General features: G+C 40.4%; 1 long non-coding RNA gene across 1 annotated transcript; it reads right to left on the bottom strand.

The window, feature by feature from the left end:
* Positions 1-12,919: 12,919 nt before the first annotated feature.
* On the bottom strand, positions 12,920-14,651 carry LOC131413921 (uncharacterized). Its single transcript, XR_009222066.1, has 2 exons — positions 14,437-14,651; positions 12,920-13,884 (listed from the first exon to the last, which is right to left on the bottom strand). It is a non-coding gene; the product is annotated as an uncharacterized LOC131413921 (long non-coding RNA).
* Positions 14,652-18,358: the final 3,707 nt, after the last annotated feature.

The raw sequence follows: 18,358 nt of genomic DNA, 5'->3' as shown, positions 1-18,358 counted from the left end.
GATAAGCACTCTGTAAACGCTGTCCAGAGAAGTCCTGTTGGAGCTAATTTCCAAAGATGAAAAGTCCCAGGTGAACAGAAAACGCCCCATATCCCGCGTGGCCGACACCACACGAAGCCAGCCAGCAGCCCAGGGCTGGTCCCCACACACCCACCCCCTTACTGGGCGCACGACCCTGGGCAGGTCTCTCAGTTTCTTCCTTACCCAAACGCAATTAATGTTAATCTACGCCTGAAAAAACCACGGAGCAGTTAAAGAGTGATTAGCAACTTGGAAAACATAGCTATGTATATGTTAAGTGGGGAGAAAGTAGTAAACATATAATTAAAACTGAATTGGCAGTCATGTTTAAAAAAAAAATTACGTATTTAGAGGAGGAAAATGGCAAGAAATATATAAAAATAAGGTTCTGTTTTGATGTTCTGATTTGGGGTAATTCCTTCCAATTCCAAGTTTTATGGAACGCATTGCCCTTCAATTACAATGTCCAATTAATCAGTCATATTAGTAATCGTTTCAAAATATATACATATATCAAATCATTGTGTTGTACACGTAAACTAATATAATGTCAATTATACCACAATAAAACTGGGGTAAAAAATAAAACGTCCAATTAAAAGGAGAACTTTTGAGGCTCGTCAACACCAAAACTCAGAGTGAGAAACCTTTGAGAGGCAGTTCCCCACCTACATGTGGGGGAAGTGAGGGCGGTTAGAGCTGGTTTCAGTGGTGGGTGGATATGGGCAGGGTCTGGACAGCAAACTAACTTGCAACAGTGGTGTGCACAAGAGGTGGCTGAAAGCATCTTGAGATAGACAGACAGACACACAGACATAGATATAGACCAGGAAAAAGGCCCGACCCAACATTTTCACATAACTGTTCCCAATTGATTATTTAAATTTTTTCTACAAAAATAATTTTAATTAAATGCACACATTTAATTATTATGGAGTTTGATCACATATGTATGTCCGACCTGGTTGCCTTGGAAGGCTTGAGGAAAAACCCAGATTCCTAAACTCACACACACACACACCCTTCCTTAGTGGCTTAGTTACACTTTCAGCAGGGTGTAACTCTTTTCCTGTTTACTTCTTGATGATTGGCTGCAGGTCCAAGGGAAGAAATGTTTACCCCTCAATTGTTAAGTGATCTGGAGTGCAGCCGGGGCCAACAAACAGTAGTCCCAGCATGAGAAGTTGTTGCGCCCCGTTCTCTCACGCCCTTCACAATGGAGGATCCCTAAAATGGGGCTATAGCATCTGTAAAATAGGGGTTCCAGGGTAAGGATGGGCAGTCCCTCTGCTGGGCATGGGCCACTGAGAATTTTCCCTGGGGCATGTCTGCAAAGCCAGGGTTGCTATGGGGAAAGTTCACCTCCTCAGTTTTGGGGTTCAGGGTACCCCCACAGTGTGTTGTTGGGGATTGGGGAAGATGGTGCCGCCTGGGATGAGGAAGTGGAGCCAAGAGAAAGCAAAAAAAAACAAACCAAAGACATCCTTCCCCTTTCCATGTCTGCCTGGCTTCTCTTTTGCTCACATCTGGGAGGTTGACAGTACACCCTGACAGGAGCCAGCCACGCTGGCTCATTTTGTCCTGCTCTGTGGAGAAAACGCAGAAGAAAAAAGCAGAAGGAAAGGCAAACTGAGCAGAACGCTCTCTAGAGAATCATGATCACAGAAGCAGAGCTCCTAACCCTCCTTTGAAGAGTAACCATATTTTCATTTATAGAGAACCTACTGTATGCAAGATTCATGCCTGGAAAGTGGTCCCTTCTTGCATCAAGAATCTCAAAGACTTGCCTGGGTGCTTGCTGAGAGACAGACAAGCAAGTGGCCAGTGTTCTGAAGGAAGTTCATAGGGGCCGAGGGAGTGGTCCCTATTCAGACAGAGGCTGAGGTGGTGTGGGGTGGCAGGGGATCTTCTTGAAGAGAAAAACTTGAGCTGGGATGTTTAGAATGAGCAGAAAAATTAGCTCTGGAGGGCAGCTAGGCGAAGAAGCTTTCCAGCTTAAAGGAATAGCCTGTGAGAAGGCACAAAATTCACCTTAACGTCTTTGATCTTGTATTATTTAGAAGGCTTGCATTACTGAGTTCTCACTACATGTCAGGCACTATTGTAAGGTCTTTGCCTGCCCAAACTCAAGTATATAGAGAAGAAGTCATTTGGAAGGAATGAGGTTTTCACAAAAAAAGCCTGGTCTTAACATCCAGAGACTGGCTTCTACTTCTGTCTGCTACTACATTTAGTATGTGTGGATGCTGTGGGGGAAGGGGAGAACAACCTGTCTGACCACCAAGGCAAATGTGCTTCCGCAAAATGAACAAAAATGTCATTATCCAGACTGCTTTTTAAGGAAAGACATGAATGTGTACAAGAGCCCTACCAGGTGCCATGTGACCTCACACATATTATTCTACCTAATCTATAGCTACCCTGACAAAAAAGAGCATTGTCTCAACAGTATTAGAAAATTGAGCCCCTGAGAGTGAAAATGAGGTTTCCCAGGTGACAAAGATTAAGGTAGGAGGGCAGCAGGGACCAGAAGTCAGGACTTCTCCCACCTTCCATCTCACTAATCTCCCTGACTCTGCTTCCCCTAGATCATCACACCCTCACCCCACCCCATCCCAAGGGCCGTACTCACTGGCAAGGATGGCCTCGGGGGCTCCCTGGAACAGCAGCAAGAGGAGGAGAACGCTCATCTTTCCGATTCTTACTATCAGGTGTTTTCAGGTATAAGGCCATTCAGGAGGACCCAGTACAACACAACTTGCAAGTTGCAGCTGAAGCCAGGGGAGCAGAAAGAACAAGAGATGTGTGCTGATCCTCGGCATGAAGCAAATGATTGAGGCTGAGGGTTCAGCAACTACTAGTTCCTTTCAGAATTGATACTGTAGCTTTGTGGTAAGTTTTGAAATCAGGAAGTGTGAGCATTCTGACTTTTTTCTTCATTTCATGATTATTTTGGCTATTCTGGTTCTCTCTGGTTGAGAGAGAAATATGGTTGAGAGAAATATGAATTTTAGGATCAGCTTGTCAATTTCTGCAAAAAGTTAGCTGTGATTTCACAGGGATTGCATTGAATCTGTAGCTCAATTTGGAGAATATTGCCATCTCAACAATGTTAAGTCTTCTGATCCATGGATGTGATATATCTCTCCATTTATTTAGATCTCCTTTAATTTCTTTCAGCAATATTTTATCATTTCAGAGTATAAGTTATACACTTATACATTAAATTTATTCCTAAATATCTTATTCTTTTTGATGCTATCGTTAATGGAACTGTGTTCATAAGTTTATTTTGGATTACTCCTTACTAGTGTATAGAAATACAATTGATTCTTGAATATTAATCTTTGTATTTGTTTTTCATTGCTCTGTAACAATATTATCACAAACTTGGCAGCTTAACAAAACAGTATCTTATCTCACACAATTTATCTCACAGTTTCTGTTCTGGATTCTGGCCATTCTAATAGGTGTGTAGTGGTAACTCATTGTTTTAATTTGCATTTCCCTGATAATATGTTGTAGAGCATCTTTTCACACGATTATTTGCTACCTGTGTGTCTTCTTTGGTGAGGTTTCAGTTAAGGTCTCTGACCCATTTTTTAATTGGGTCCTTTGTTTACTTATTGTTGAGTTTTAAGCATTCTTTGTATATTTTGGATACCTTTATCAGATGTCTTTTGCAAATATTTTGTCCTTGTCTATGGGTTGTCTTATCTTGACATTGTCTTTCACAGATCAGCTTTTTTTAATTGATGTCATAATAGTTTATAATATTGTGAAATTTCAGTTGTACATTATTATTTGTCAGTCACCACATAAAATGTGCCCCTTCACCCCTTCACAGATCAGTTTTTAATTTTAATGAATTCCAGTTTATCAGTTGTTACTTTCATGGACTGTGTCTGGGGATTGTGTCCCTAGTGAGCTTTTTATTTCAACTCTTTCTAATTCCAACTCCACAATAGCTACTTGGTCCTTTTTCTTTTTATGATTTCTAATCTCTTTATTGGTAATCTCTATTTATCGAGTCATTGTCATCATCCTTTCTTTAATTCTTTAAACATGGTTTCCTTTAGTTCCTTGAGCATATTTATAATAGCTGCTTTGTGGTCTTTGTCTGCTACATCTTACATCTCAGAGCCCCCTTAGAGGGCCCTCTCAGAGACAGTTTCTATTGACTGTTTTCCCTGGTGAATGGGTCATATTTTCTTATTTCTTTGCATGTTTGTAACTTTTGTTGAAAACTAGACATTTGAAACAATATATTGTAGCAGACCTGGATTTCCATTCCTCTTGCCTGAGGGTGGGTAGTGGTTGTTCTTGTTTGTTTCACTTTGTATAGTGACTTGCCTGTACTAATCCTGTGGAGTCTCTTCCCCTTGCAGTGTAGGGTTCAGATATCTCTGCTCAGTTTTTTAAATTCTTATTTATTTTTAAATCTGATTTCCTGGGGGTCATCCCTAGATCAGCACAGCTTAATGATTAGCCAATGATTGGTCAGAGTGTACTTAAACACCTTGAGCCAGCAAGGCTTCCACTTTCTGTCTTTGGAGCTGTATGTGGTTTGGGAAATGCTTTCAAGTTAAGAGTTTACAAGTTGGACCTGGCTTTACTTTCTGCATTTATAAGGCCTCACGTTCAGCTGGCAGGGATGAGAAGTAGCCTCCTATGGCCATCTCCAGTCTTTCCTAAGCAGGTCTAGCCTTGGGCTTGCACGCAGCCTTCTAAGCCATCAAGGTTAAATGCCATATTACCAAGGTCCTCTTTGGCTGCCTCACTCGTTTGATGCTCCTTTTAAATTTCTGGCTGGTCTGATGTTTTGGTTTTTTGCCCCAGCCTGTATTATGACTTCAGGTGAGCCACAATGTTAGCCTCTCTAATGAATTCTTATGTAAAAAATAGCTGTCACCCCCCCACCTCCGCATTTATTTATTTATTCAAGTATTTATTTTTATCAGTATGGACTCATGGATATTTATTTTATTCAATTGGTTTTAATCCGATTCTATCATTATTTATGATGTTGCTCAATTGGATGCTTTCAGGTTGGCTCCTGTGTCCCTTTGACCTTTCCCCACCATTGTACTGAGTACTTTCTGACACCACAATATGCCCCAGTCCTAGAACCAACCGTTTCTCCAAGGAGCCAGAGTGTGCCTTATGCATGTATTATAATTTATTTCACCATCATCTTACTGTTAGATATTTTTTATTTTTGGTTGTTAATTTTCTATTACATAAAATTACCATTATGTAAAATTTCCAACATAAAAATTAAAGAGAATAGTAAAATGATCCCATCACCCATCTTCAATAATTATCCCTCCTTTAGAGAATTATAGCAGCCTGGACAGGGACGTGAATCAGTGAAGCCTGTTTAGGTAACTAAGGCAGTGAAGAATCATCTTCATTAATTCTATGGGACCAGTTTTCAACAGCAAGACCTTTAATAGTGAAAGGCAACAGGTTCTTTTTTTCCCCTTCTTAGGACTGGAGGTGGCTCTGAGCATACCCTTTGACTGTGGGGTACTTAGATATTTCAGATGAAACCTTAAGAAGTATCAGAATAAATCACTGGAAAAATAAAGAAGCTGTGAATATAATTGTATCTTGGATTTTTAGGGGAAGTTCATATTAGTTACAGTTAGAACAGTATTGATTCTCTCTACAACCAAGGTTCTTCCGTGGTCATAAGAGAAGATTTTCCAGGGGAGTTTTAAACCACAAGAAACGACATTTAGTCTAAACTATGGTTCATTGTCATAATCAGCTCCCAAGAGAAGACTTTGTTGATGCCTGTGGGACTTTTTGGGAGAGTGGAGGCCGAATATAGTATATACTACATAGATATAGATATACACACATATACATATGTTCAATTAGTGCCTTTAACAACTCCCTCTATTCATTGTGAGGCTTCATGTGTCTATTAGCTCCCTCTATCATCTAGAAAAAAACTACTAGAATTATTGGAATGTAGTATCCATGAGGGGAAGGAAGGCTGCAGACCCAGCAGATGGCTGGAGCACTAATCAAGAAGCCAAGGCCGAGGACAGATCTTGCAGACATGTAGTACCTTTGTTTGTCAGATGCTATCAAGAGATCTTAGATGGGCAGTTCTGTCTCCTTGTCTATTTCTCCCTTTTCCTCCCACATGACTGGACCTTTCTCCAGGAAGTATGCTCCTCTCAGCACACAGATGTGAAAATGTTCTCAGGGCACCAGAGAAGTGAAACTGTGTTCAATCAGGTGCACAGATTATATATCTGGGGCCCCCAGCAGAGGTGTACCCAGTCCTACTCAGGAATGGTCTCCTTAGATATCTCCTCACAGTCCTTGCCCCAGGGAGAAGGGGTGCATTTTCAAAGATATTATGTTTCAGCTTTGTCCTTTTGAAAAAAATTTTACTATGGAAATTTTAAATACATACGAAGTAGAGAAAATAGTATAATGAACCATCATGTACGCATCACCCAGGTGTCAGCTTCAACAATCACAAACCCATAGCTAACCTTGCATCATTTATACCCCCACCTCGTTCCTCACTCCCAATACATACTGGATATTTTGAACAAAAGTACAGATATATCATTTCACCTGCAAATATTTTTAATGGATCCCTAAAAGACAATTTTATAAATTTCATAATTTATAATATCATTTCTAAAAACAACAATAATTCACAATATCATCAAATATCCAGTGTGTATTCACATTTCCCTGATTATCTTATATATTTTTCTTAACAATTGAGGTGTTTAAACGAGCATCAGAAGAGATGTATTCATTGCTTTTTGTTGTTATGTCTCTTAAGCATCTTTTAACTTATTAGTTCCCTCCCTTTTCTTCTTCTTTTATTTTCCTGTTTTAATTTATTTGGTTAGAAACCAGTGAAGGCTGGTTCTAAAAGTCACCTTCTCATGGGATTAGTGGTGTTTTTAACACCTGGTAAAGGGGACTGCAATTCGCCGTGGGCCCCCAGGTCGCCATTTATTGGGCAGCTGGCATTCCCAAACATCTCTGATATATTATCTATTACTGCATAACAAATTACTCCAAAATAAGAGGCTTAAAACAACACACATTTATCATCTCACAGTTTCTGCCGGTCAGCAGTTTAAGCACAGCATTGCTGGGTTGTCTGCTTCAGGGTCTCTCACAGGCTACAATCAAGGTGTTGGCCGCAGTGGGATACCAACTGAAGACTCAACTAGGAAAGGACTTACTTTCAAGCTTACTGACACATTTGTTGGCAGGATTCAGCTCCTTGGTTGTTGGACCGAGGGCTTCAGATGCTCACTGGCTGTGGCACAGGGGAGACCACTCTCAGTTCTTTACCACTTGGGCCTCTCCAACATGGCAGCGAGCTTCATCAAAGACAGTAAAGGAAAAGTCTCCTCACAAGATGAAAGTCAGACTTTTATAACCTACTCACGGAAGTGACGTCCTTTCACCTTTGCCATATTCTATTGGTTAGATGCAAGTTGCTAGATCCAGCCTACACTCAAGAGGAGGGGACTTCACAAGGGTGTGAATACCAGTGGAGGAGCGTCATTGAGGGACACCTTAGAAGTCTGCTTACCACATCCTGTAAACAGCTGACCCTCTAACCCGGAATGCTTGGTGCCTGAGCAGCTTGTGTCTCCTCATTGATAAGATTGCTCTTGTGCTTGCCTTACAAAGGAGAGCAACAATGCAGCAGGATCCGTCCACTGCCACACTCCTCTACCCTGCATGCCCAGGAGGGTGCTTGCTTTGCTGCTCTATGGAATAACAGAAAGAATGGGACTCATGCCTTCTCTTTACTTGCTGACACTGAATTGAAAGTTTCCCCAAAAGCCTGTTTCTTAAACCATAGTATATGATATTGTGGTTTTCATCTGAGTCCTGGTGAACAACAGGTGACCCCAAAGGGACCTGCTTTGCATAACAACCTTGCACCTGTTTTTCCTCTCTCAGCCCAGTTCCTCCCCTTTGCTTTCTAAGTCCAGTTTCGCTCCTGAACACTGCTTTTTGGGTATTTCATGGCTCCTGTCTGCAGCTTAAGGGACTGATTCTCCCCACCCTTTGGTCACCAGCTGCTCCAGTGTGAGATGTCAAGGAGCGCAGTTCTGACATTCTTAATCAGCTTTCCTCTACACCAGCACACACATACAGACGCACACACACTTTCTAGTGGGCACCGGTAGCCACAGTCTTATGGACACCCCCTTGTACTTGTTAAGTACACATGTATGTACTTAACAATATATACATCAAACAATCTTCACTGGTCCTCACTGGTCCTCACACCCACTATTAATGCTTTATGCACAAACTAAATCATGCATTCTTCCCTAATTAGACTCCATATTTCCTTTCCTTTTCTAGAAGTCTGAATAAAATCTCCAGCTTTGGAATCAGGATGTCTGGTTCCAAATCTCAGCTTAGCTTTTTACTAGTTGTGTGCTCTTGAGAAAATTATTGAACCTTCTCTAGTCATCAGCTTGCTTCACCTGTAGAGTGGGGTGATAACTGTTCCCATCTCAGGCACAATGTTAGGATTAAATGCACACAAAGCCCTCAGTATACTACCTGGTATGCAATGAGAGTGGAATAGATGTTTATATATATTAACTCATTTAATTCTCACAATAACCATATGAGTAGTTACTATTAGTCTCACTGTTTTAAGGTGAGGAAAATGTGGCCAGAGCAACTGAGGAGCTGGATATAAAATATACACCAGATTTCAAAGAATTAGTATGAAAAAAAGAACACAAAAATATCTCATTAATAAGTTTTTATCTTGAGTACATGTTGCAATGCTAATATACTAAATTTTTTGGGTTAAATAAACTATATTAAAATTATTTTCATCTGTTTGCTTTTACTTTATTAATATGGCCACTGGAAAATCTTAAATTACACGTGACATGCGTTTTATTTCTATTGAACAGTGCTGATCTAGATAACAAACACAACTCCCGTCTGCACTGCCCACATTCTGTTTTCTAAGTATGAAATAACTAGCAGAGAATGATGGTAAACCCCATCCCTGCACTAAGTACTTAATAACATCTAGCTGCAGATTATAACGTAACTACCTATATCCAGACCACCTCATCTGACTTTAGAAATAAAGTGAAGGCAATTTCTCATTTTTATTCAAACTCAGTTTATCTACCTTTGTTCATTCAGCTGAAAGGAATCCAGAAAAAACAGACCACCACCCTCACCCCTCGCTCCACAAGAGCCATGCATTAGAAGGAAGAATCCTACATCCTGAGGCCCCTTATTACTGTCACTTCTAATTGTGCCCCACCTGACTCCCAGACCTAACCAGCTCAATACTTAAATGGTAAAATTCATAGTATATTAACTAATGTTCATAGAGCTCTTTACAGTATTCTATTTCACATCAGTATTCAGCCAGTATGACTAGTAAGCCATACTGATTGTTAAAGAAAATAGAATAGCAACTGTGATAAGCAGTAAAATTAACAAGTTCTATAAATTCTAACATATACTCATGAGCAATGTCTGGGCTGTCACAATGACTAACAGTAGATGGGTTCCTGTCATTGTAACATCTGAGACACATTTGTGGCACCAGCTGCCAGTTCAGCCACGTCAGGACAAGCTTCATGGTCGGAGTGTACAGTCTTCATTCCGACATTTACAAAAATCATCATATTGCTCATACTGCCAAAACTTCTAAATAGTAGATATGTTCGGCTTTTCCTTTGTTCTTATTGTTAGTGTGCTGTTATTCTTGTGGAAATAATAGTTGTGCAGTGTTTTGATATCTATAAATTCAAGAACTTAAAATAGAATATGAAGAATAAACAGTAAGAACGAAGTGACAAAGTTTGGATACATTTTTAACATTGTTTCTAAATATTATAAACATTAATCTTCTAGATTCGAGAGGGAACAAGGAAGCAATGACATTAATCATGAATCACGGTCTGGAACGTTTGATATTGTACAAAATTCATGACAAGTGGTAATGCCTTTAATATTGTGTAAGATTCAGGTCAAAGTAAACAATAATTTTCATTTCTAACACTTAAAAAATTCCTGGTAATTCTGACAAAACTCACAGGTGCCTTACAATTGCTTGCAATGTATACATTGGATACAAATGATGCTCAAACACTGTATGCTGACAAGTTGAAAGTGCTAAGCACATTCTATCAGTGCTCGGAATTCAAAGAAAAAATTAGCAATAATCAAGAAGAATTTACAGAACATTAAGAATTAACTTCATGCAATAAAATATTTAAAATAATTAAAACTCATTAAACAAATTTTATTTTATCATAAAATCAACAAAACATTGAAAAAGTGCCATCAGAAGTTTGAACTATCTAGTGTGTAATTAAACATAGCATTTTACATGCTAAATAGAAGGTTTTTAAAAGATTATAAGTAGTGCATATCATTGCAGTGTAGATAATGGTTCTGCTGGTTGCAAAACTATGTATATCTACATAATGAGACAATGTTTTGGAAAACTCATAAATCTAGGCAATAAATCATTATCAATGAAGTGTCAACTATGTCACAAAAATGTGTTTTAATCAATCAGTTACTTACATACTAAATTTAAGACTTATAAACTGATTTTTTGTTGTTGTTGATTTGAGGAACTCAATATAACTTACTCATCGGTGCTCAATAAAGATGTTCTCAATGTGCCATAGTTACATGATGGTGCCAATGGTGCCAGTGAATGCCACAAAGAAAGTTCAGGGTCTCAGCCAAAATTTTAGAAATATTTCCGGATGTTTTAATTTGGAATTATATAAGTCACTGTATTCAATGATTTCAGGATGATGCAGCAAAATGTTTACATGAAATAAATCACTTTACATATTTGCCTCAAGAAACTTTTTATTCACTGCCATACATTAAAAAGGATCAGAGAAAAATAAATAATATATCTGAGGAGGTTGGAATGAAATCACAAAACTGGGAAGTTTTGAGCCTCCTGTAGTGCTAGGAGGGCAAAAGCATTAGGAGATTTTATCAGATCTTTTATATTCATTTTAATAGAAATTGTGAAATCAAAGTAGATAAATGTTTGGCAAATAAACTTTCTTTTCAGAGATTTGGCTTTAATCACTCATATTTTAGTAGAGATGTCAATACTATCTTAAGCCTTACCAGAAAAAAATGTTAATTATTAAAGAAGCTGGATTCATTTGACAAAAATAAAAATCATTTAACAAATAAAATTAAATACAAGAAACAAAGAGGAAAAAAGCAGATAAAATTATTTTTTACAAAGAAATATGATACACCATTTGAAAGAAAAATGTTGACTTCAAGAGAAAAGACAATTAGATTATCTAATAATTTATATGATTGCAATTATAATTTGAGGACAAAAGTGAAACATATCAAGAACTTTAAATTTTTAAATTTAATCAATTCTGAATGATGCTACAAAGCTAACAGATGTAATTAATTACATTAACAAAATTTAATTGAATTGATAAAATTAAGTCAACTGATTAAATGTGGCATTATAATAAATGATTTTTGTGACTGAGTAAACAACAGAGATGCCAAATATATAACAATTTCAGACAGTATTACAAGCATTAAAAAAATCTTTAATGTAATTGCTAAAGTGGGAGGATTTACTACATATGTTGTTAATAAAAGACAATTTAATGGGGAAATCATTGGAAGCTTTTCATGTGGTTCACTTGTCAAATCATGGCTCACATAAACACATCACTTAGCTAATGACAACTATGTCAAAAATTCATGCCAAAATTTTCTAAAAATCAATAAATAATTTGGAAATTGTTATAATGTTTTAAAAATTATTTCCACAACTTATATCACTTGGTAAGTAGTTTTATAATAGTTTAGTTAGAGAATAAAAAGAATTCAGTTGCTATAGACTGAAAATTCCCCCCAAAATTCATATGTTGAAACCCTAATCCCCCACGTGATGGCATTAGGAGGTGGGGCCTTTAGGAGATGATTAGGTCATGAGGTGGAGCGCTCATGAATGTGATTAGTGCCCTTATAGAGTAGCCCAAGAAAGCTCCCTTGTCCCTTCTACTATGGGAGAACACAGTAAAAAGACATTATGTATGAACAAGGAAGCAGATCTTCACCAGACATCGAATCTGCCAGCGCCTTTGATCTTGGACTTTCCAGCCTCCAGAACTGTGACAAATAAATTTCTGTTGTTTATAAGTCATCCAGTCTCTGGTATTTGTTATAGCAGCCCAAACAGACTAAGACAATAATTTAAATTTTGTGTGTGTGTGTGTGAGGAAGATCAGCCCTCAGCTAACATCCATGCTAATCCTCCTCTTTTTTTTTTTGCTGAGGAAGACGGGCTCTGAGCTAACATCTATTGCCAATCCTTCTCCTTTTTTTCCCCCAAAGCCCCAGTAGATAGTTGTGTGTCATAGTTGCACATCCTTCTAGTTGCTGTATGTGGGACGTGGCCTCAGCATGGCCGGAGAAGTGGTGCGTCGGTGCGCTCCTGGGATCCAAACCCGGGCCACCAGTAGCAAAGCGCGCACACTTAACCACTAAGCCAGGGGGCCGGCCCTAAAATTTTTTATTTGCATTTTAATTTACATTGCCATACCAGTTGTCAAATGTTTTGAACACTACCCTTGCTCTTACATACAGTGTGCTTGTTATAAGTGTTAATTGAATGATATCTGATATAAATAAATGGAGACGACAAGGTAGACACCCAGGACAATCAAAGCAAAGAGCTGAGGGAGTCTAAGAGGTTATAATCCATATTATTATCTCTTGCTGAGACATTTAGAAACAGAAAGCATAAGTACATGGAGGAATGTAACAGCAGAAGTCATGTGACTTTCTCATGCTTACACTTCCCTGTTTGGACTCTGCCAACTTGTCTAGAAGGTTTTGTTTTTATTTTTTTAGGATAATGTTTCCCAGCCAGCAGCCCCATTGCTATGAGACTCTAAGAAGACTGTTATTTCCCTCCAAGGGCAACTGAGGCACAAGATTCATCCTGTGCCTTGAGTGAAAATGTCCCAGAGGTCAACACTTCCGCCTGTGACAAATCAAACTTACCTTCAGGCCCCAGCAGCACACCAGTTATGTACACTTTCATGTCACAAACTCTCACTGGGTCAACTTTGTGCCCATGGGACAGATAAGACACAGACTTGGCCTTTGGGGAACTCAGGGTCTGGGGGGAGGGGAATGGCAGAAATGTAAATAAGGATAATACAACCTGTGATTGCTGTGGTGATGGGGCACTAAAAGTGACAGGTGATATTTATTCTTTATTGTTCTGCACACTCGTCATGTGTGAACTCACTTAGTCTTCATAAATGGTACTATGAAGTGACGTATCAGAATACATTCTGCTGTCAGGAGGTCCACATGGGCATCTCCATAACTGTACTTCTTTCTTGTCTATTTATAGATGAAGCCAAATTCTTTGTTCACTTTGGTTGCCACCACTAGCTCTGCTTTCGGACTGCACTTGTGTGGGAAGAGTTCATGAAAATATCAAGTTCTCTAAGCAGCTCCAATTGGGGGGAAGTGGTGTGGGGTGGGGGCGGGTATTTCCTGAGTGACTCACTTACTGAGGGACTGACTCAGTAAGATTACCAGAATTAGACAGAACTAGTTGGGAAAGAAATAATTTCCTCATTGCCTGTGGGGAAAAAGAAACTTTAATCCGTAGGTGGAATAATCTGGGTGAGCTCCAACACAAGAAACAAAAGTGAAGGCAGAGTATTCTCCTGAAGAGGGGCAGATGGAGGGCACCATCCACTCCCACAGTGGAGCTCTCCTAGAGCCCTTGCAGGGAGTCCTCTTCTCCCAGAATCTACTCGTTATTCTGCTGTCCCCACCCTGCTTGAAAGAAATGAGGAGAATGGCTGGGGAGGGAGTCAAACAGGCTGACGACAGAAGGGTGTGTGCCCTGGCTCACCGGGTCCCAGGGTTCAACATTAACATGGGTCAACAGCAATTACTTAGCTGAACCTTTGTCTACAACTCTAGGAAGGGAGGGGTGAATGGAACACTGTCTATCTTAGCTCCTTATGGGAAAGTTTCACATCAGAGTGGGTAAAATTATTGTTTCTTTTCTCTTTTCTGGGGTTTTCCCATCTCTCCCAGGTTAACCACTCCATGTTGCAGCAGGTAGAGGATCTCAGGCAACACCTAGTATTTTCCTCCCACCCTCCCTCCCTTCCTTCTTCATCATATGTTGTGTTCAGGATGAATTCTCTTGGAATTGATTTTTGGAGCGGGAAAAGGCAGACAGGACTGATTTGCATCTCAATCACATATCTGCACGTAGTACCTGAGGAGACAGGAGAAGAGTGGAGGGAAGGGAACAATTATATTGCTCAGTAGTCTTGAGAAAGGAAACAAAACAATTTTCATTCATTTTTCTCTTACCAAATACACTTTTCACCTTGCTTTTTCCTCCTAAGGAGCCACCACATTTCTTATTTCACCCCTTGAAGCCACTTGGGAGCGACAAAGGCTCATGGGACTGGTGGGCCTTCATGCACTGTTACCTGATATGGTCTCCCAAGTTAGTTCCCAAAGCCATCCCTGGTTACACCGGGGGAGAATAGAGAAATTACTAGTATTATGTTAGGTAGTGGGATTGCAGGTGAATTTTTTCTTTCCCATTTAAAAAATCCTTTTACTGTTGTTGGTGTAATGATATCCAATTAAAAAAAATTGAGATGAAAAAAGAGTTGACTTGGGTTTTCATAACGCAAAGCAAAAAGCGATAAAAAAGAAAAACAAAGATTTACATGTATTATCCAATATAATCCATTTACAATTCTGTGAAGTTGTCAGATATTATTATCCCAGCTTAACTCACAAATGTTAGGAACGAGCCTCAGATATGCCCAGCCCAAGGTCACACAGCTAGTGGGACCCAGGTCCTCTGACACCCAGCCCAGTGCTCGATCTACTGGGGCAACTTCCGTGAGGAAAGAGCTTCAGAGATCAGGTGGTTGGTCCCCTCAAAATGTCAAAATTCTCTACACAACATCAAGAGTGAGTGGCTGGATCCCTTAATGATGGAGAACTACCTGCCTACCAAGGAAGCTTATTCCTATGTTAAATCTAATTTTTAAAAACCCTTATACTGCTGAAATCCATCTTCCGGAAGGTTCTACTGAAATGACCAACTTCTGATCTCCATAGTTGAACATAATATGTATAATTCTTCATATAACAGCCCTTCAAATATTTCAAATCTCTGTAGTCACAAGGTATATTGCATCGAAATAAATAGCTGTTTTTAGTAGGACACTTAGTCCAAATGTCCTAGTCTGCCATTGCCAGAAACAAGAAGCCATCCCTAACTACTTTTTGGGGAACTATATTAATTTATTAACTCAAAATATATTTATTTTTGGTTTGATATCTGCCAGGCACTGGGGATGCATTAATGAGCAAGTCAAATGTGCTCTGTGTGTTTCTACACTAAAGCGTTGAGCTGGAAAGACAGGCATTTAGAATAGAGAGCAAGGACACCCACCCTGGACTAGGAGCAACTCAGGCCATCCTCCCTGAGGAGGTGATATTTGAACTGAGCCTTGAGGAAGAACAGGAGTTGACAGGGGAAGTGTGGTTTATATAGAGGGAAATAGCTGGGGAGAAGTCCTAGATATTGGACAGAGCAGCAGGTTCACAGGACTGACCAAGTCCAGGGAAGCTGGAGGCAGCTGCAGCATGGTGCTGAAGAGTATGAGCCTCGACCTGGACCACCTAGATTCTAGTATTTCCTCCAAAACCCACTTAGCTGTGGGAACCCAGACAAGTTACTTACCCACCATATGCTTTAGTTTCCTCACCTGTAAAATGGGTGATGTTTTAGGGATGTGGCGAGGATTGGTTGAGTTGATAAATCTGAAGTGCTTAGAACGGGCACATAGTAGATGCTCAACCAATGCTTGTTCTCATGGCTGGAGGAAAACAAGGTGGGGAGAGAAAGGAGGCTGATGATAGAGGCTGGACTCTGTAAGCCCTCCTTGACTGGCACGGTAAACAGAGAAGTGAAGATGAGAGTCTATTTTGAGAAAAGCCACGCTGGCGCAGTGTGGAGAAGAGATTGGAGAGGGTGAGAATGTATCTGCGGGGACCAGTTAGGAGGCTATTGCAGGGTCCCAACACTAGTGGCATACATTATCCCTCTCCATCCTAAATAACTCCTTTTCCCATGTTAATTCCTTTGCACATTCCTAACTACATCCTCCTCCTGTGACAGTCAAAGTTAGTCAAGAAGGAATTGCTGAGCACACCTTGGACAGCAGTCATGGCAACTGGGCCCACTATTGGGAAACTCCTGGAAGAGGTGACCTGCAGTGTCCGCCTGGAGCACATGAAGGACCTATGAGCATCTTCTGTGGCTGCAGCTTCTGCCAGGCCTGCATCACTGAGTGCTGTGTCACTTTCAGATCCACTAAGGGAGCCATGTGCCGTCCATTCTGCAAAAGACATTTCAAGAGGGGGACATCAGGCCCAACTGGATTTTGGCCAGTTTGGTCTCCATCCTCCTAACACTGGAGCCCAGGAGTGAGAATCCAGCCCAGGAAGTTTGATTCTGTGAGCAGCACAGGAAAAGGGCCTTTTTCTATTTCCAGAAGGACCAGCAATTCCTGTGTGTGGTTTGCAAAGATCTCATAGAGCACAAATGTCACTTGGTGCTGCAGAAGGATGAAGGTCCTAGGACTTATGAAGTAGATAAATCCTTTTACTGTCTAGTCTAAACTTGGGACAAATCTTTGGGTGGCTTGTTCTATTATTGGCTTTAGCTCTATTACAAAAAAATAAACCTCTGAATTCTAAACACAATTCTGAATGCAACAATAGCTTTCAATCCTGAATTATATTGGTAAAAGTTACTTGAGAATGCATTCTATTTTACTTCAAAATTCTCAGGCACCAGAAGGCCTGAGGATTTCTCTACCTACACAACATAGACATAAGTGTTAATACAGGACTTCACACACCCTCTGGAATCCCCTGGAGATTTCTGAGTGTGAAGAAAACATTACTGAACACAAAGTTAAAAATGACAACAAAGCCCTCGATAGATAGGGCTTTGGTTTGATTTGGGCTATACTCTCTGGGCAAATGAAAACACTATAATTTCTAGGAAAGTGAAATCTGGATAAATTAATCAGGTCCCTTTTTTTAGCTGAAAATGGCAAAATCTAACTCAAGCTCGCCAAAATGGGGATTCAGTGTCTTATTTAACAAACTAAAGGAAAAGCAGGGACGCAACTGAACCTCAGGTATAACTAGAACCAGGGACTCAAATGCGACTTAAGACCCTCCCATCTCTTATTTCCTCTTTTCTCTGTATTGGTTCCATTTTTTTTCAGACTCATTTCTGGCACAAGTTGTAATCATAGCCACCTCTAGGATCATACCTCTCATCTTTGCCAACAAAGAAAGATGGAGTTACTCTTTCTGGTCCAGAAGTAGAAAAATCCAAGAAAGAACTCCCAAACAAGGGTCTGAATGCTGGCATATCTGTGCTGTGCAGAGTTGAGAGACCGGCTGAAGAGGAAGCTAGCAGCAGCCATCCTCGGTTTAGGAGCTGATCTAGGAATCAAACATTCTAGTGTAACCGTGCATCAGGATACACTAGGTTAGGCTGAGGTAACAAAATCCCATAGTCCAGTGGGTTAAAACAAAATGCCTTTTCTTTCTCATGCTATCTGTCTACAGGTTGGTGAGGGGGGCTCTGCTCACCGTACTCACTTGGAGATCCAGGCTTGCAGAACAGCCACCACTTTCAATACGGGCTATTGCCAAGCCAATGGGAAAAAAGAGCTCTGGAGGATCTTGCATCAGCAGTTAATGCCCAGTCCAGGAGAAATCTACTTCTGCTAACAACTCATTGGGCAACACTAATTTGGCCCCCCCACCCCCCACAAACAACAATAGGACCAGGAAGTGCAATCCTACCATGAATCCAGAATGGGGAGAGGAGGAGAGGAAGTCAAGATGGCGGCGTAGGCAGACTCTGAACTCACCTCCTCCCGCGAACACAGCCAATTTACAACTACTCGTGGAAAAATTACCCCTGAGACAGAACTGAAAACTGGATAAGAGGAACTCCTGCAACAACGGACAATCCTAACTGAGGTAGAACAGGCAGAAACTCCCTTCTGGAGAGGAAAAACGCCCCCTTCACAAGCTGCAACGCCTCACGGCCGCCTGGGAGCGGCCCACAGGTACGCAGCCTCCCTGGAAGCGCAGGGCCCTGAGCCGGGAGCGCCCCCGCTGGGGGCATTTTGTGGACCCAGCACAATCAAGACGAGTGGCAGAATATCTGACTTTGCCT

The sequence above is a fragment of the Diceros bicornis genome, chromosome 14 (genome assembly GCF_020826845.1).
Source record: "Diceros bicornis minor isolate mBicDic1 chromosome 14, mDicBic1.mat.cur, whole genome shotgun sequence".
In the NCBI taxonomy this organism is placed as follows: domain Eukaryota; kingdom Metazoa; phylum Chordata; class Mammalia; order Perissodactyla; family Rhinocerotidae; genus Diceros; species Diceros bicornis.
The sequence above is the reverse complement of the archived record's forward strand: the minus strand, read 5'-3'. Positions and strand labels throughout refer to the sequence as shown.